The sequence below is a fragment of the Corvus kubaryi genome, unplaced genomic scaffold (assembly GCF_017639235.1).
Source record: "Corvus kubaryi isolate FWS band 111438036 unplaced genomic scaffold, C.kubaryi_AGA036_p1.0 split1-65, whole genome shotgun sequence".
NCBI lineage: Eukaryota > Metazoa > Chordata > Aves > Passeriformes > Corvidae > Corvus > Corvus kubaryi.
This window is the reverse complement of record NW_024582080.1, coordinates 5782640-5801326: the sequence shown is the minus strand read 5'-3', so window position 1 is coordinate 5801326 and position 18687 is coordinate 5782640. Positions and strand designations below refer to the sequence as shown.

At 42.7% G+C, this 18687-nt stretch overlaps 1 protein-coding gene across 7 annotated transcripts in view; it reads right to left on the bottom strand.

The window, feature by feature from the left end:
• STARD13 (StAR related lipid transfer domain containing 13) overlaps window positions 1–18687 on the bottom strand; it is a 324425-nt gene that overhangs the window by 280912 nt on the left and 24826 nt on the right. Inside the window, exons 2-3 of one of the 7 annotated variants that reach the window (XM_042014115.1) lie at window positions 9151–9205; window positions 7840–7951 (exon numbers count right to left, since the gene is read on the bottom strand). The gene's annotated coding sequence lies outside the window, so the exon portion shown is untranslated. Of the gene's footprint in view, window positions 1–7839; window positions 7952–9150; window positions 9311–9819; window positions 9974–18687 lie in introns of those variants that run through there. The other 6 variants (XM_042014112.1, XM_042014113.1, XM_042014111.1 and 3 more) reach the window with 6 other exon arrangements.

Here is an 18687-nt window from a genome sequence, read left to right as displayed (position 1 = left end):
GACAGAGACATTGTTCTCCCTGAGCATTTGGCAATAGAGCATTTCAGATGATTAAATAGCTAATAAAGTCAGAGTCTTTGCTAAGCAGATGGATACCAGCAATATTGCAAAGGTAATTATAGATTTCTATCAAAAAATTCTTGACTCAAAATATTTATTCTCATACTGAAGCTAATACTCAGGTCTCAGTTAAAAAAAAATATTTTAGCCACTATTAAAAGGTTTCCAATTTGCTCTACTGTAGTGGCTTTCAATTACAACCAATTTCAAGGTGTAAGTTTTCAGATTGAGTATTCCTTTTTTCAAGGTAAATCCTCACCAGTTGTCACATAAAACTAGTTTTTCCATTACTCATGTTCTTATGCTTTTTGGCAGCACAGGGATGCTTATTTCCTTTGCTTCTTCTCAGGCATTAGCCAGTTGTGATATCCGTACCTCTGTAAAGTTACAAAGTGGTAAGAAAGGGTCGGAGGAGCGGAAAACAGGGATGCTTGCAAAAAAACCACAGGAGAGTCCCTCATGCACAAAATTATTAATTTGCTTCTTTGTTGCTATTTCAGCCTTTTTTTTTTTTTCCCATTGATCTTTTAGATTCTTTACTTGGTCTCTGTGAGGGCCACTAGAAAACCAGGGTATGTTTTAAAATCTTGCATACTCAGCTACACCAGCTAATTCAGAGGCTGCAAAAAACCCCCATTCTTTACATCTGTAACTTATCCCATTATCACAGAAGAGCATGCAGTAGAGCTTATACTCACACTCAAGCTAGTTTATCTCTACATCTGATTATTTTTGCCTGGTTTATAAAAATGTAATGGATACTTGTTTCCATTTAGCTGAGCCAACCCACATCATACAGCACTGCCCATGTCTGCTTCACTTTGTACTTCTTAGTGTCACCTCCTGTGCAGGTTTTACTAACCCCATGCCCTGTCTCAACACACTCCTTTTTCCTTTTTGAAATCCTCTCTTGAGGTCTCATTGCTGTTGTAAAAACTGTAAGAAATGAGAGGGCAATGGCTCAAATGTAGAACAACAGAAGATATTTGAAATATTTACAAAAAGAAGATGCTGTTGCACTCTTCTCCTACCATGTGGGTAATGCTGCTTTTCTCAGAAAAAGCATTTCCGAGAAGCAGAGAGTTTCTGGGCACATGTGTGTGGCACCTGGGCTGGAGGAAGAGCACTGGAGATCAGTAGACTCCCACTGCAAATGTGGCTGCCTGTTTCACCTGTGGCTCCAGCATCACCATCCCTGGGGCAAAGGACAGCCACTGCTCACCTATAAAATGCAGCAAGGAGCTGACAGTGACTACAGCAGCGCGGGCAGATTAATCTGCTCGGATGTTGCTGAGAAATGTCCTCACAGATTTCATGTCCACACAATGTGAAATAAAGGTGCTGGATCTGAGTTCCAACCCTCTAGGAAGACCTTCTAGGACCAAAGAGGATTGCTGGTGGGCTCTATCATGCTGATGAGTTGCAAAAATATCAAAACCACAAGCAGGACTCTCTTCATCCATCCCTTATTCACAGGAAGAACAGTCTCACAAGCTAACTGTAAATACAGGATGCCAGCAGCACGCAGGGTCAGAGGGGGTTGTTGCACCATGGATGCAAGCACAGGGTGTGTTATAAATCACTGAAAGTTGTAGAGTTTGCTGCAGACTCGTTCAAGTACTTGTGTGTGAAGGATCCAACAGGTTTTGGAGACTACTACAATGCATATTAAACTACATATTCTTCTGCATCTAAATATGGTTGCCAGTCAAATTGAGAATTAGGTCCAAGCCAGAAATTTGTATCAAAATCCCAATTTAAATTACAGAGTTCAAGGAGACATTTTTTTTTTTTTTTTTTAATTACCAGCTATGGAAAGAGATGCTAGCTGCTAAATATTTGCTTAAATTTTCAAGGCAATTTCACTTCATGCTGTGCTTGTATCTAGGGTTTTGTTTCCATTTCTAGTGAAATCTGAGTCTAATAAAGGGTATTCTAACCTCCATTTATTGCAGTGGCCATCAGCTAGCTAGATCTTTTATTTCTATTGTCAGTGGCAATAAGATATTGGTGACAAAATGAATTTTGTGGCTGTAACTGCAGTGTTATTTATAAACAGCTAGATGCAGAAGAAATGCAATTTAAATTTCATTGTGAGGAACATTCAGTTCTAGAGCTCTCTAATGCACAATTCATAGCTGCTTAAATTGTAGTCATTACTCTCATACTGCAATACTTTTTGTCATGACAAAGGGAAATTACTTTTCTGTCAATTACTTCTGCAAGATTAGTTAATTTACACTTGCAAAGGGTATGGAGCAGCATCTCAGTTCCATTAAGATGTTTCTCAGAAGCATTTGGCAATTTAAGTTTTGAGGAAAAGGTAAATGGAAGTCATCTTCAAAATGTAAAAAAGGGAGAGTGCATACATCCCAAGGTGTTCATACAGCAGTGAAGAGCAGCAATGAAGAGTAGATCTATCACTGACAAGCTGCCAACCTCAGTGCTGCAGAAAACTGTACTGAGGACCTGCAAGAGGAATGCTCCTCTCTGTTTCAGTACTGAGCAGCCACTGAAATCACTGCCCCTGAGTACAAGTGAGCTGTGCATGCAATTATCTATATAAAACATCCTTCTCTTTGGCATCTGCTGCTGCTGCTATCTGTATGTTTGCTTAATCCATGTTGGAGTGGAGATAGCAAGAGCCAAAAACATGAGGAGAAATGTTATTTTTACTTACTTGCTTGGAAATTCTCTGTGAGCTTTAGCATGGCTGGCTTGGATACCCACCTGAGGCATCGTAGCTCCTGACCTTAGCAGCATAATTTAAGGTGTTGAAGTTTAATGCCTGAATTCCTTGGAGGGGTGATGGAGTAAGTGTGTGCAATGTTGCCAGAGAGACAACACAGTGCTCTTCCACCACGCTTGAAAAACTGCTCCAAGAAGGTTCCCCCTTCTTTTTCCTTCATGTGTCTCCACATTTAGGTGAGGCACTTAGGGACATGGTTTAGTGCTGGGTTTGATATTGCTGGGTTAATGGCTGGACTCAATGACCTTAGAGACCTTTTCCAAACTTTTCCATTAGTTCTATGATTCCATGAATGAGTGCTGGAGCATCACCTGGGATCCCTCTCACTGAGATCAGGGGTATTGTGGGCAGGAGATGCAGCCGTGCCTTCTGCAGCCTGTGAGATGCTCTTGGGGGTGAGGGCCCTGGCTGTGGACCTGGCACGACATGGTACTGTCGCTCCCCAGCCTGCAGGGATTCATGCCCACACAGAGAGAGCAAGTAGAACCCAACAGAGACAGCGAATCTTCTCTTCTCTCCATGAAAATAGTGGAAAGGCCTTTGGAAAATGAGGCATTCAAGACAGGCCTCAGATTTAGCATGAAGAGTGGGTGGGGTTTTATACCCTACCTCTGCCCTGCAGCCAGGCAGGGTTGCTTAAATCACCTCAAACTCTAGGTCACAGGTATTTTTTTGTAAGTGGAGCAGAAGTGGAGTGCAGTCACACCGTGTAGGTGTGCTGTCATGCACTGCATGCAGCTGGCATGGCACAGCTTCACCTCTAGGTATTATTGCAATTAAAATTATGAAATAGCAACAGCACAGGCATCCTCGACAATGATCCTTGTGTTTAGGCATGTCAGACTATGCTGATACTGATATCCTGATCCTATATTGGCATCACAGCTCTCATGGAGTTTTGCAATGTTTTAAATCCTAACCCCTACCAAATTCCAACAAATACAGTCACAGTCCTCCCTCCTGATACTGCTCTCTTGATTCAGCAAGGGGCAGAGCATCCTTATCTTTCCTCCCCAGCCTGAGCTGCCTGCAGGTGCTGTTGCTGTGCTTTGGCGCAGAACATTTCAAAGGCAGAAATTACACGAGGGAGTTCTCAGAAGAGTTTACAGAATGTTTCAGGGCACCTTAATCATGTTATTTCTGTTCCCATTAGGTTTAGAGGATTTGTAGCGCTGCTCAGCCCAAAACTAGACTCTGCTCCAGCCACCCATAAAAACTTTAGAAGGTGTTTAAAAATCATGAATGTTTATGTTGACTTCAATTATTTTCCATTTCAGTTGCCTGGATTTTCTTTTGAGGCACATTTTCTTGGCTTACATCAAGGCTACAATCCTACCTTGCACAACAGATAAATCCACATTTGTTTCCAAGAATTATAATTAGGTGGGCCTAAATCCTGCAGATTAATAAAGACAGGTATGAAGACATGAACACAAGTGTAAGGATATAAAAGTGCAAAGATATACAACAGGGTATAAAGATACAGATTGGAATTTTTAAAGTTTCAGCTTGAGACAATAACAGACAATATCCAAAATTATTTTCTTTTTTTCTTTGGCTAAACTCCAAAATATTAGAGTCAGTCCCACTTGTTTTCTCACAACCAGTCTTTAAATGCCCCCTGTTTAAAATATACTCAATTCACCCATTTGTGTCACTACAATAGCACGCCAGGGAAAGAGCTCTTAGCCCTTTATTCATAAAGGGACAGACAGAAACTGCATCAGTTGCTGCTTCTATATGATATGAAAACTGTTGAAAAAGGTAGGGTTTTTTATGATGTCTAGATATGCCACTCACACTGCTGTAATTTCAGGACATAATGCAGTGGCACTAAAGCATCTGGGGTTCAAATGTTGAAAAAGCCAGTTGTGGCTGTAAAGGTTTTGGGATCAACTCTGTTTGGGATCCCTCTAATTTTTCTGGATAGAACCAGAGAACCTGTGGTCTGGGTTCAGTGGTGCACCTCCCTCCAGCCCTGCATATTCCTCTTATATGTGTGATACCAAATGATGCCCATACCTTTGACATATGGATACAGTTGGATTTTTTTTCTGAGAACCCACAACCAGCAATTTAATTAAGGTAATTTAATTTTTCTTCAAAACAATGTGTTATGCATTAATTAAAGTAACTTAATTTGTCTTCAAAACATAGTATTATTCATTTACCCTAAGGCATGAGACACAGAGCACAAAGGGCAAAAAACTTCAGAGGTACATGACTCTTACTCATACCCTCATCTTTCCCCTTGACATCTTTTGTGCTTTCTCATTTTCAGCTTCAAGGAGCATTTGTGTTGTATTAGCACCAGTCTGTTTTTACAGTGCTTTCCTCTGCCCTGTAACTCCCTTCCTTTCACACACTGCTTCTGGACAGCTTCTCTCAGGTGACTCAAAGGCCCCAGCTTTGCAAAGGTTTTATGAGAGTACAGTGTGATACTTCTCAGTCCTGAAAAAACAGAGATATCAGTAGTGTTGCAACCAAAGTGTTATCTTTTAGGTCCACAGACCTCCTTGACTTTGTGGACTCTTTTGTATGTGCTCAGCTTCTCTTCACCTGCTTGATCACTTTCATAACCCCTGTTGACTAACTGCACAACAAATATCCTCATCTCACAAATGCACATGTGGAAACAGAATATTCATTTTAAAAATAAAAATATCACATTTTTCTAGTTTTCTAGTGGAACTACTTGTTCCAAAATAACAGCCTGTGATGCATACCTATTATCAGCAACAGAATGCTACAAAATACTAAATGCTTAGAAAAGGTTTTTATAAAATTTTTAAGTTTTGATAAACTTTTAAAATTTTTAATAAAAGTTTTGCAATTAGGCTGCATACATGAGTATTTGGTAAGGTAAACCTTGTGCCCATGCAGACAGAATTCAGTAAGTTATTTTTGATTAATAGAGTGCTGTTGTTGAGATCATGCCCACATAGCACAAAGATATCTGATATGTAATGATAAAAAGTACTTCAAAAGAAACTATTTTAGCTACAGTTCAGCTGAGTCTTAGCTTCACCTAATCCCCAATTCAGTGGTAGATATTAATGCACTTCATTCTAGGAACCTGGGAAACACCAAAGAAGAACAGCCCTGTTGGCTTCACTGGTGTGTTTATGTCTTGGTGATACTGAGTGTTTAGAGATGTGTGTGTTCCTGGACACACACATCCTCACAGCAGGTAGCATTTGTAATGAACTCCTTAAAATCTGAACATACCATGTTTTTGTTTGCCCTTTTGAGTAACTAGGAAACCAGCCTCACCCCAGAGCCTATGCAGAGTCATCCCCCTTCAGATCCTTCTGTAACTGTGGCATTTCCAACCAGCTGAGATGAATTGCTATTGGTAAAAATGTCACAGAATTCAGTTCTTTAGCTGCAGCAAGAGAGGGATAAACTGGATATTTCTGACCAGCAATATCAGTCAGCTGGCTCTCCCATTTGAAACAAGGCCAACTAATGCCTTTGGGATGCATTTCAGGAGACAGGACAGAGGCTGCAGATAGCCACACAAAACCTTTCCTCTCTGTAGTGCAGCAGCGCTGGACTGTCCTAGCATGCAGAACAGGGAAATCAAAACGGTCGCAAGGAAGCCCCACCTACAATAGAAAATAATCCCATTAGTCTCTCCACGACAAAGACCTGGGAGTTATTTTGCTGGGTAGGAGGCCATGGGAACAGTGAGGTTATCATCACTCAACAGAGACGGAAACAAGAACTTTCTCCAGAAATGGGGAAGCAGCTTCCAGGAGTATCACACAGAGCAGCACCTTCACAGCAAGAAGCCAAGTTTCCTAAAACGACATCACCACTACAGAACACAAACATAAAAATTATCAAGGAAAACCTAAAATCTTTCAGAGCAGGAGGAAAGAAAATAAATAGCAACACATACATTTCCTTGCTTGAGATGGATGTCAAAGGGTTAGACAAGGTATGAAGGCGCATAGCTGGATTTAGCTTCAACCTTGCATATATTGGAGACACAAAGCTAAAGTTTGTGGAATACAAGTGAGCTTGCTCTGTTTAATCTTTGCCTTTGGAAGAAGTTGGAGGTGAAAGCACAACTGAGAGCTTGCAGGACCATCCTTCTGCTAGCAACATGCACAAGTGCAGTAACTCTTAGTTTATCTCCTCGCTCAGCCTGGCAGGGATGGCAGCTGCATGTATTTAACCACATTCCAACTCTGGTCGCACTGGAATGAATCCAGGGTCATGTCATTGACTTCAATGAAGTTATTCTTTATTCATGCTTGCTAGCTGAGAGTCTGGCCCATTCTATCTAGGTAGCAATATCTAATAGAGAAAATACTGCCAAATTAAGGGAACAAGAAGAACCAAACTACATGACATGAAGAGGAAATGTTTTACATTATAAGGATTATAGAGGCCCTTTAGTTTAAGGACCTTGTCAGCATTTAAAGGACAGTTGGCTGAAATGCATTTGTATATGTGCCCAGATTTTCTTTTAAGCCTCATTTGCTATTTTAGAAAGTGAAAAGAAAATGTATTGATTTTAACATTATTGAAATAAAAATGCTGCTGTTTGTTCAACACAGAACACTATTTCATTATACATCTATGAGCAGGGGTCTTCCATTCAGGATTTCCTCCACATCAATTAAGAAGGCCTCCCTGGCCAAAATATATTGGGTTTCATGATTTTCTCTGTGGGAGCACTCATCTGATGGCTCCAAATTCAGTTTTGGGAAAAACACTGTGTTTTGCTCTGCTGGGTAAACCCAGGGTGTCCCCGCTGTAGCGACCAATAAAAGATAGAGAAAAGGAATTAAGGTAAGGGAAATTTATCATCACTGTATTATTTCCAGTAAGTCCAGATTAATTCTCGGCATGGCTTGATGATACAGTATAACTGACTTTAGAGATGCCAGGGGGGTAACAAAACCTCTGCAACCAATGATATAAGAGTAGCAAAAAGTTACAGGTTTACTCCAGCAGTTCATTTGTTAAAGAAATACTGACATTTAATTTTTAGCAGGCAGTGGACTGAATTGCCTCACCTCTGGTTGTACGAAGTTGGTATCATCCCACATTATGCGCTCTGACTAATGCAGCAGAAATGCACTTGTATGCCCACACCTCATCTGGATGCTGTTTGTGTTGCTGCATGATCTGGAAGCACCCAGACGGAGAATGAGTGGTGATGGATCCACCAGGGATGGGGTTTCTCCTATACCTAGTTAGCGGTAACATGCCAGTTACCCACAGTTTTCACTTAACCTTTGGATTTCACCTGGACCCACCAGAATATAAATTTATAAACTGTTGCAACACACTTGCCAAGAAACAGAAGCATGAAGTTTCCTGCTTACTAAGGACAATGTATGTTAAATTTAGAAGGGTGTTGGATGGTTTTGGGTAGCTAGAAAGAGCTGTTGAACAATCCAGACAGGATTTAAGACAACTTTTTTATTTATTTATTTATTTTAGAACATTGAAGTGAGCCAAGAAAAGTTGTAGCATATAGCTCTTGTCACACAAGATTATATACAAAATAACACCCTAGGATGACAGGGGTCATTTTAGACCATCAGGGACAGTTCCCATAAGAAAGTGAAAATATCACAAGCCTGGAGGTGCAAACTGCCTGTTCAGGTTTGGACTCCTGGTCCGGGTATCAACCCCTAGACCTCTCCCACAGAAATCCACTTCATTATTCCTATGCAAGAAAGAGCAGGTTATTAATGTTTCAGCTACAGAAATGATCCTTCTGTGCTAGTGCAATGTATCTGTTAGAATTAGTTCTGTAAATCTGCATCATAAAGGACAATATTCTCTTAAACTAATTTCCTGCAATCATCATTAATTGGCCAGCTTTCTAACACCTGGTACCAACAGATTTTTCATCCAGCAAGTGCAGTGCCACACAATGGTAACAGCAGGTTTGAACCTAATCCCTCTCCATACACAAACAAACATCAAATGTGCCTGTAACAAAGACACACAGACCAGCCTGACATTTGCTGATAACTCCCAGGAGATTCTCCCTCAGTACAACTAGTCCTGCTCAAACAGATTTTCCAGTGGAAAAGATGATTTGAAATAATTTCCAACTAGACTAATTGCACTCACTTGAAAAAAATATCCTTCTCTCCTCAGTGTACACACGTGTATTAGTCCAGCTGTAAATGAAGCTAACACTTTATGAAGTTTTCCAAAGCAATAATTATTTCATCTTAGGAGAATTCACAACAGCTTGCTCGATAATGAAGTTATGCAGATATATATACTTCATGCAGAGTTGCACACACACACAAACAAAATTAAAAAAAAAAAGTAGGCATTTAAAACTGCTTTTAAATTCCACTCACAGTTTTGAAGTTCAAGCATAAAACTTCTTGCTTTGCATCTGTAGCTCCAAGCTGTCTGTAAAGATAACACAGTCCATCAGATATCCTGGTTTTGTTTTCTTGCATAAAAATATCATCTGTCACAGGCACAGGAGCTGACTTCAAGGACCAGCCCCTTCGGCGGAGCACACCAATCGGGAGACCCGGGAGCACATGTGGAATGCTGCTTGCCTGCACGCCGGTCACGGCCACGGGCAGCATCTGCTCTGTGGGACACGGCTGCCGGATGAGCTCGGGTGTCAGTGAAACACGGGGCCGGAGGTGCCACGGCCCCCGGGGTGCCCAGCCCAGCCGCGGGAGGCTTTCACAGAGCACCTCAGTGCCGCTGCTGCTGCTCCACCAGCCATAGGCACACCAGAGCCTGAGGCCAGGCGCTGTGCCTTGCTCCTTCTGGCGTTATTCTTTAATGTTTTAATAAAAATAATCTCATTTGCCATTATAGTAAATGCTTCTTCACTTTTTCTCTTAGTTGCTATTCTAACCCCATTTATGGCTTTATATTCCAAACCTCGTCCCTGGAAAACCATGCCTGTGGAAAAGTCCTGGGCATTAAAAGCCCCTCATATCGGGGAGGGGCTGGCAGTGCTCCTAACTCTTTGGGTCAGTCTCACCTGGGATTTTCTCCCTTACCTGATGCTCTAGGGCTGTCTGCCCACAGGCTCCCTGCTCCTCCTGCCTCTGCCACAGCCGCCCGGCTGTGCTGTGCAAGCTCCCCACACGCAGCCTTGCTCTGTGTCTGTCAGTCTGAGAGGTCATTTTCTTCTTGCATCTGCTTAACTTGGTGACACTTAAACGCGAACCGCTTAGAAATCGTATTTAGGGACACAGACCCGCAGCTTCCCTGCTCCCTGTGTGCTCCGCCCTCGCACAGAGCCGGGGTGAGAGGAGCGCGGGTCTGCCAATGCGGGCTGGGAGCGCAGCAGGAACGCAGTGCTCAAAGCCAAAACGCAGGCCATACATAGGTAAGCCTGATGAACCAACATCTGTAGATCTGTTTTCACTGCTGGAAGGGCAAGTCACAACATGCTGGGAAGGGAAACCAGTAAACACACAGTGCAAAAGCCGTGTCTTTTCCAGCTGAAGGGAGAGACCGAAGGGCCTTCCCCCCTTGCACCTCTCATAACCTCAGTGCTGGCTTTATTAACTCAGAGTAGCAGCTTTACTTTATCAGATAGCCTGACTTTTGCATTCAGAGTGCAGCTTAGAGTGGACTGACTGTAATAAAAACTGCTGTCTCTAGTCTGTGAATAACTTGCTGGTTTAATTAAATTAATTTTGCTTCTAAATTCTACCTTAGCAGATTAGTAATTCACTAAACGGTCATTTTACAATGTTTTCCAGTGGTGGATTAACCAGGCTGATTAAAAACCTAGACAAAGCTCCATTTTCCACCCTCAGAAGCCACTGATTTCTCCGAGGAAAAATTCCCACAGAATGTCACTGAGACAGGACGGACTTCGGTCAGTGAAATAAGTTCCTGCCGGATTCAGGGTGGAATTTCCCATTTCCAGAGGCTAAGGCCAGCACACCCCAAGCAGGAAATAACTCTCCGTTAGCAAGAGCCAAGAACCTTAGTGGAAGTGCTTTCTTTCATCGGCCGCCGGTGGGGCGGGGAGGAGCGAGAGGGACCGACTTTGGCGTGCCTAAGGTCTTTTGCAAATCTGCAACAAGGAGCAAGCTTGTTTCCAGTTCCCAGCCGGGAACATTTTGTTCAGAGGTTTCCGAGCTGGGAGCAGCTGGGGCAAGGCTGGCCGGCGGTTTTGCCGGATCCTGGTTCCGCACCCAGGGCTGGGCAGAGGGGTGGAGCTGGGTCAGCCTGCCTGGCTCTACTTGGGGCTGGAACAAACCTTCCCCCTCTTTCGCTGCTGAAGAAGATGTGCCGTCTGGCAGCACTTCGGAGGGAGAGGAGGAGGAAAAAATGTTAAGCCTTATAAAACGGGTATTTCCACTGTGTCTGAGACCTTGCTGGGGTGATGCAGGGGAGCCTGAACAGAAATCCTCCTGTACAGCCAGGGCAGAGACCTGGTCAGAGGTTGCTGGCTCTGTTACCCCAATATCCTCACTGGTTTCCCAAAAGCTTTCAAAGGGTCTGGCTTCAATTTTCATTTTTTGATCTTACACAAGGTCAAAGCTCCCAAAGAGACAGTTTTGCCTTGTCCAGACCCATGCCCACATGGCAGTGACAAGTGGGACCGTGAATCTGCACTGGCCCATGGGAGAGTTGCCTGAGCCCTCTGCCTGTGGGTACCTGCTGTGGCTGCAGAGGGGTGGCACAGGTGGCCCAAATTTTCATTGGGCCTGGGAAACTCAGCCTGATAGGTGGTGTTTAACATGCAGCCGAGCCAGGTTTTGAAAGCTAAGCACGTACACACATAAATGGCTGGGATTTAACAAGTCACCTTACCACAGCAGTGCGAGATGGACAGTCCTGACATCTCTCTCAGCCTATTTACTTACCAACGCTTTCTTCCCTGCAAGATAGGCATGCCATCTATTAATCCCCAGCTTTATTGCATCTCAGTGACCAGTCTTTTTCTTTGACTCCCAGCATGTATTTTTTTCCCCTCTCCTTTTAGTCCTCGTTATGCCTGTGTCCTACTAAATTTCTACACTCAGTATTTACAGACTGCAAATATTTGTAGGTTTATCACATTGCCTGTGAGCGACCACTTCACCAAGGTCTATGTATATTTTTCCTCATTAATCAGCTCCTTCAGACTCCCTATTTTTTGCTGCTCTTTCCTTTGTAGAGTTTGCAAACTTTGTTTGCTTTTAAAAGACAGCATAGGGAAGTTTAATTCTCTTTTCTTTTAAGAAGAGCAGTAGCTGGATGAAATTAAATGCCTATTAAGGAGAGTTTCAGGCAAACTTGCATTTGAGATGGCCAACTCTAAACTTCATACTTGTTCCCTCTTATTTGTCACATTTGTTTGCATCACTAGAGTTTTATGCTGCAAACCTTTGCATCCTCTTTTGTCAAACAGACTAATACATAATTCACTGTCCTGGGTAAATTCATTGACCTGCATGAAGTGCTCTGGACATGCAGGTACGTTTGTGTGCAAACAGTTGTGTGATTGCAGTCTCAAGAGGAGACCTTCAGCAGTACCTGGAAATCCAAATTGCACCACAGCCAGAGAAGTGGAGTCTTCTGCAGCCAAAATGCAGAGCCCAGGAGGAGCTTCAGCTGTGCCTGAAATACCAGTCACAGGTGGCTGCTGGGTCAGTGGTCACCTGGGAAGGCCAGTACCTGTCTCTGTCTCTATATCTCCCCTGCATTTACCCCAAGGCCAAAGTGCAAACAGGCATCTGAATAAAGAGAAATGTGTTGCAATATCCTGTGAATACGAGGTGTCTCTCCAACCTTTGCCACCAGACGCTGCGTGGTTGCCTACGGCAAAAATTGTACTTTACTCTGCTAAGGATCCCCCTGGAATCTCACTATGCTTACTAAGACTTAGTGGGAGCTGAAGAATCAAAAAATAATTCCCAGAGAGTTTAAATACGGTTTGATTATTCATGGGAGCAGCAGGGGAATGGTAAAATTCTCCTGGATCTGTCGTGAGCCTCTGGCATTGCACCAGAGTGCTGTTTTCCAACCACTCTCCTTTCTTGGATGCCCCTAAATCCAGACTGTAACTTTAGACAAGCAAAATTCTTCATAGATGATGAAGAACCAGAGGACACTTCAGAGCCGCCCTCCATCTGGTATAGTTTGGGTACTTTAAGGAGTTTGACTCCTTACAGATTCTGGAAAAAAAGTTAAATCATGCACCTTTTGTATAACTCTCTCCACCAGGGGCTATTCCCTGTGGACTCTGTCTGCAATGCAGCAGGCAGAGAGAACAAGGTCTGTTATTTTAGTTTAGGTATATTTGGGCCTATTTTTATTCACATGAGCTACATCAAGCTGTAGCAGGGCTACAGATATCACTTCAGCTGCAGTGTTTCCATTAAGGCTGATTTACCACTCAAAAGCAAACAAAACCAACCTAAAAACCAACAAGATAAAGGCAGCAAAATAAGAGTTTAACAATGATATCTGCTTGTCTTTGCAATAGTTTTAATGGTCTTGTGGTTTAGGCCTGTTTTATGGTCCTTTTAATTTTGTGAAATGTGTGGCATGCTGTCAGTGTTTTCTCCAGCTCTTGAAAAAATTGATAGGCCGAGTGCTTTAACAGAAAATCTCATAGCAAGGATTTTTAAACAATACTTGAATTGAATTCAATCCTATCATGTTGCTCTAGAACTATTTCTTAAGAGTGTGAAAATGGGGAAAAACAAATTCCTATCTAAAATTCTTCATAACTTATACCAAGAAAAGGCAAGAATGCCTTCCAGCTGGTCTGTTTAACAGCTAATATGTCATATAGTGATATCAGCATCACAAATATGTTTCAGTTTTCCCTAGATAGTTTCAGTTAGTAGCTAGAAGTATCACCCAGGTCAGAAATTAATTTAAAAAATTAAATATAATTAACTGCTGGACTTCATTTACCTCCCAGAAACTAAGGTCAAAGTTTTGGTTTAAAAGTGGGGTTTTTTTTCCTGTAAAGTTAGCAGATTTCAGCTGCATAAAACCAGAATTTTGAGGATGAATCCAAATATTCTAGACTGAACTTCTGAGGAAAACTGTTTATATGAATCAGCTCAACCAGCTCCCCTCAACAATAGAGCACTTGTAACTGCAATAGCACCGTCCACTTTTCGTTAATATGCAACTATCAGTGTGGTGAGTCACACTACAAAGCATTTAACAACTGTTCTCATAAATACCATACACCATCTGTTAACTGAATCAAAAGGCTACATGCCAATTTTACTTTGGGATAGAAAGGTCTGTTTTAAATTTACACCAATAGTCTCAGGGTGCACAGATACTACAAAAAGTTAGTATAGAAACATGTCATCCCACCCAATTCCCCAAAAGCACAGCTGAGAATGAAAAAAAATTTATCCAGTGGAATAATTTGACATTATTCTGTTTGTTGTCATTGCTAGTCAGAATTACAGGACTTGAAATTTTCATTATTTGTGTCAAAAGACGCCGATCTTTTTTTTTTTTAATATTCTCAGGGAAGATGTCTACACTAGGTTTCTTACTAAATTATATTGAAATGAAGTGTTCTGACATGGTCAAAATACAAAAAAACTTTTCTTCTGAATTTGCTGGAGTGACATGAAGTACTTTGCTTCACAGCAATTCAGTTTGAGATTCCACTTGGTGACAACATCACCTCATCTTGCAGGAATGCTGGCTCCTGCCATCATCCCATCACTCAGGCTGGACACTGATTAGGTCACACAAGAAGGCCTGGAAGTCCCCTGATGCAGCTCATTCAATGACAAAGCATAGGAGACTTAACAAGAGGAAGCTTTGGACATTATCACTGCATTGGCAAACACTGCACAGTTGGAATTCAATTTCTATAAAACTTAGATAACTCAGACAGCTGAGGTTTATTGTCCTGATATAGAAGTTAAGGGCATTTTAGTGGGAAAGGGTTTGAATGCTTATAAGATGTATTAATTAGTCTAATGAAATGTACTTGTCAGAACACACTTCTCCCCTGCTACCCATATATTTTTCAGTTTTCATTTCTCAGAAACAAACCAATTATTTTCTAACCCCTTTCACTGACACTGTCTCCAGTCAATTATAGAGTGTGAACTTAAACTGGCTGCACTCCAGAGGTTATAGTGGGAAGGAAGGAACAGTGGAGGTGATGGAGGGACTGAACGTGACTGGAATATCCCATGGAAGCTGGAGGTGAAGATGCATTATACTGTGTGGGCCCAAAGGAAAAGATATGCCAGAAGTAAGCAGGAACAAATCAATATTTAGAGTATAAAAATAAAATCCTGCCAAATGATGCATATCTCCTTTTCTCAAGTGAATGTTAGAAAAAGCTATTCAGAGGTTTCCCTGTGCACAGTTTCAGAACAAGGGCTACACACTCCGGGGGGAGGGAAACTATGTGCAACTTACATCTGTCCCGCTCTGAGGTAACTGTGCCCCTCAAAGAGCAAGAGTTGCCTTCTAAATGCAAGCAGAAAACTCTACCTTCTAAAGGTCCCTGTTTCTCCACCCCCACCCTGTTAGCTGGCTAGAGGACTACCCTGTTTCGGAACACCAGCTTCACAAAGTACTTCACAGATTTATATCAAAAAGCCTTCCACATTCCCCATACAGAAATATTGGCCTACAGATGTTGACATCATCAGCTTTGACCAATTTTGCAAGGCACTGGCAAAAGTTTTAAAGAGGAATACTGAAGTATTGAAAACTCTCAATGAACCCTGCAAAGAAATACAAAATTGAAACAACTTCCCTCCATCGTGACAGACGCTCCATTGCTGGTGATAAGATCTTTCTTTAATTATAAAACTGCCAGCAGCAACACTTGTGTGTTTATTTTCTGCACTGTTTTTGATGGTTGTGCTTTTCTGATTCACAAAAGCAGCTATATAGAATCTGGCTTATTTGAGACTGGTGGCTATAGCAATAAGAATTCATATAATGTCGGAGAGATCATCATGTGCAACTATGCGCAAGAAGGACAGCCCTTTTGTTCTCAGACAATTTTTGCACCAGGTACAGCTCTCAGAAATGGAAGTGGGAGAGGATATGGAAGAGAAGGATACCCTGTTTCTTCCTAGTCTAATCACAATTGTTGCACTTAAAGCGGAGGCGAGATAAAATGACTGCATGGGATCTACCAAAACAGGGCCCCAAGCTGTGTGGGGTACATACTGCAGCAGTCCTTCAGCACCTCTGGAGGGCTCACACCATCATTCTTTATATGCTATGATATACTATTATTCATTATCCCATTCAATGTAGTGTTCCTGCTTCTTAGAGCACCAGCTTCTTTATCGAGCACAAACATTCTGGAAATTAACTGGATTTTAAAAAATCACTTCAACCAATTTGGTTTATGAAGTTGTGTTTCCATTCATCTCCTCCCTGATCAACTCTGCCCTAAAGCAAATGTGTCACAGCAAGTGAGACAGTTCCCTGTCATGTCCCCACACACCAGTTCCAGCACAACAGAACAGCTCCAGCCCTTCAATCTCCCAACCAGACCTTCCCAGGGACAGACTTTTGGCTTGGTGCTCAGGTTTCTTGAACTCAGAGCAAGAGCAGAGCTGTGGTCTGGAGTTTCATCACTGAGTCCTGGGTTGCAGCCTGTGTGCTCTCTGAAAAGCAAAGCCCCCAGCCACATATCTTTGTTCTTAGAGCTGGACTTTTAATCCTGTCAGAATCAAACAGATTTCGGAATTCTTGAATCTGTCTGTAACATTAAGATCTTGCTCTACAAGTATATTAGAAACACTGAATGTGCCAGATCAGGCACAGTCTCACCACCAGTGCACATATTGTGAGAAACACGTGTCCTTGCCTTGCTCTGGGCAGAGCTGAACTAATTCTGCCTTTGATCCAAACAAAAGGAGGGAAAGCGGATGCTTTAGGAGCATGCCAGCCATAGGTTCATGCACTATGCTTGCCAAGATTGTATGGCTTTCTGCTTTTGGCACAAAATCGTGGCATGCTCTTCTCTTTTTGGCAAGTGGACACATCTTGGCAATGGCACATTTCAGGCTTGTGTGTGCTTGCATTATGCATGGAAAATGTACTGTCCCAACACCCCACGTGACTCCTGCAGGAATAATAATTTTTTTTGCCAGAGGAGCATTCTCAGAAACATATCATAAGCTCACAGAAACGTTTGTTGGGAAGGACCTCTGGGGTTCACCCTGCAGCTCTATTGCCAGCACTTGGTCAGGTCAGCCACGCATTTTCTAATTGAGTTTTCAGAACCCATTCCAAGGATGTAGATTCTACCACCACTCTCACAGGGCTCTCAAACTGTTTCCCAAACTCTGTCCTGAACCTCTCAGAAAACAATCTGTGGCCATTGTCTCTTCTGCATCTGGGCATCTCCCACTTCCAAGAAATTCTTGATTCTGTAGTCTTTGTAATACCCATTGGCATAGTTTTGAGCTGCTATTTCATCACCTCCTGGTGTTCTTTTCATCCTAGACACCTCAGCATCTCCTTCAGGTAATGGGCTTTAGGCCCAAAACTGGACATTTTTCTAGATGGGCCAGTGCCAAGCAGAAGGGATAGTAACAGTCCTTGCTATGCTGGCTTTGGTCCTTGCAGTGGAGCTGAGGAAGCAGCCTTCTTCTGTAATAGAAACTCAGGTTGGTTCATATTCAACCCGACACCTGGGTCCTTAGGTTCCTTTCACTGGGGCCAGCCTGTGACTCAGCCAGCTGTTTCCACCCCATTCTGGTGCAGGGGTTATTCTGCCACACACACAGGGCTTTGCCCTTTTCCTTGCTAAAGGGAAAGTGGAATGGACTCTCAAGGCTCTCAAGGTTCTCAAGATCATGTTGAACTGAAACACAGGAGTTGAGTACCGGCTTTTTTATTTCACCTCCAACTAGCTGATTGTGAAGTTTTCTGTTAGTCATTTCAGAGACAATTTTCAGTATTGAACCTGTAATGCTAACCACAAACTTCGACTAGAATTATGGAGGCTTCGTGCCTCTGTAACACTGACAAAAGTGAGCTATTTTATCTTAGAAATATAGAATAGTTGGAAGCGACCTTTAAAGGTCATCTAGTCCAACCACCCTACAATGAGCAGGGACATCTTCAACTAGATCAGGTCACTCAGAGATTGATCCAGCCTGGCCTTGAACGTTTCCAGGAATTTGAAGGATTTGCATTCAAGAAGAGAAACAGAAGTAAGTACACAGAGAAGCGAATGAGGGATCCTGAGGTAGATCTCATTGATATTAAACATTTAGGGACAATCAAAGTCATAGAATCACAGAATCACAGAATCATGGAATCATGGCATCATAGAACCATTGAATGGCTTGGGTTGGAAGGGGCCTTAAAGATCATCTAGCTCCACCCTCCCTGCCATGGGCAGAGTCACTAGACCAGGTTGCTCAAAGCCCCATCCATCCTGGCCTTGAACACTGCATCCACAATTTCTCTGGGCAACCTGTTCCAGTGCCTCACCACCCTCACAGTTTAGAATTTCTTCCTAACATTTAATCTAAATCTACTCTCTTTCAGTTTGAAGCCTTTCTGCCTCATCCTGTAAGATGTAAGCTCTCTGGTAAGCTCCCTTCAGATGCTAGAAGGTCACAATTAGGTCACTCCAAAGCCCTCTCTTTTCCAGGCTGAACAATCCCAATTCTCTCAGCCTTTCCTCATAGGAGAGGTGCTCCACTTCTCTAATTATCTTGGTGGCCTCCTCTGGACTTGCTCCAGCTGCTCAGTCCTTCCTGTGCAGGGGACCCCAGAGCTGGATGCAGCACTCCAAAGTGGAGTGGAGGGGCAGAATCCCCTCCCCCATCCTGCTGGCCACATTTCTTTTGGTGCAGCCCAGGACATGATTGGTATTCTGGGCTGAAATCTCACACTTTGCTGGCTCACATCCGGCCCCTCATCCCTCAGCACCCCCAAGCCCTTCT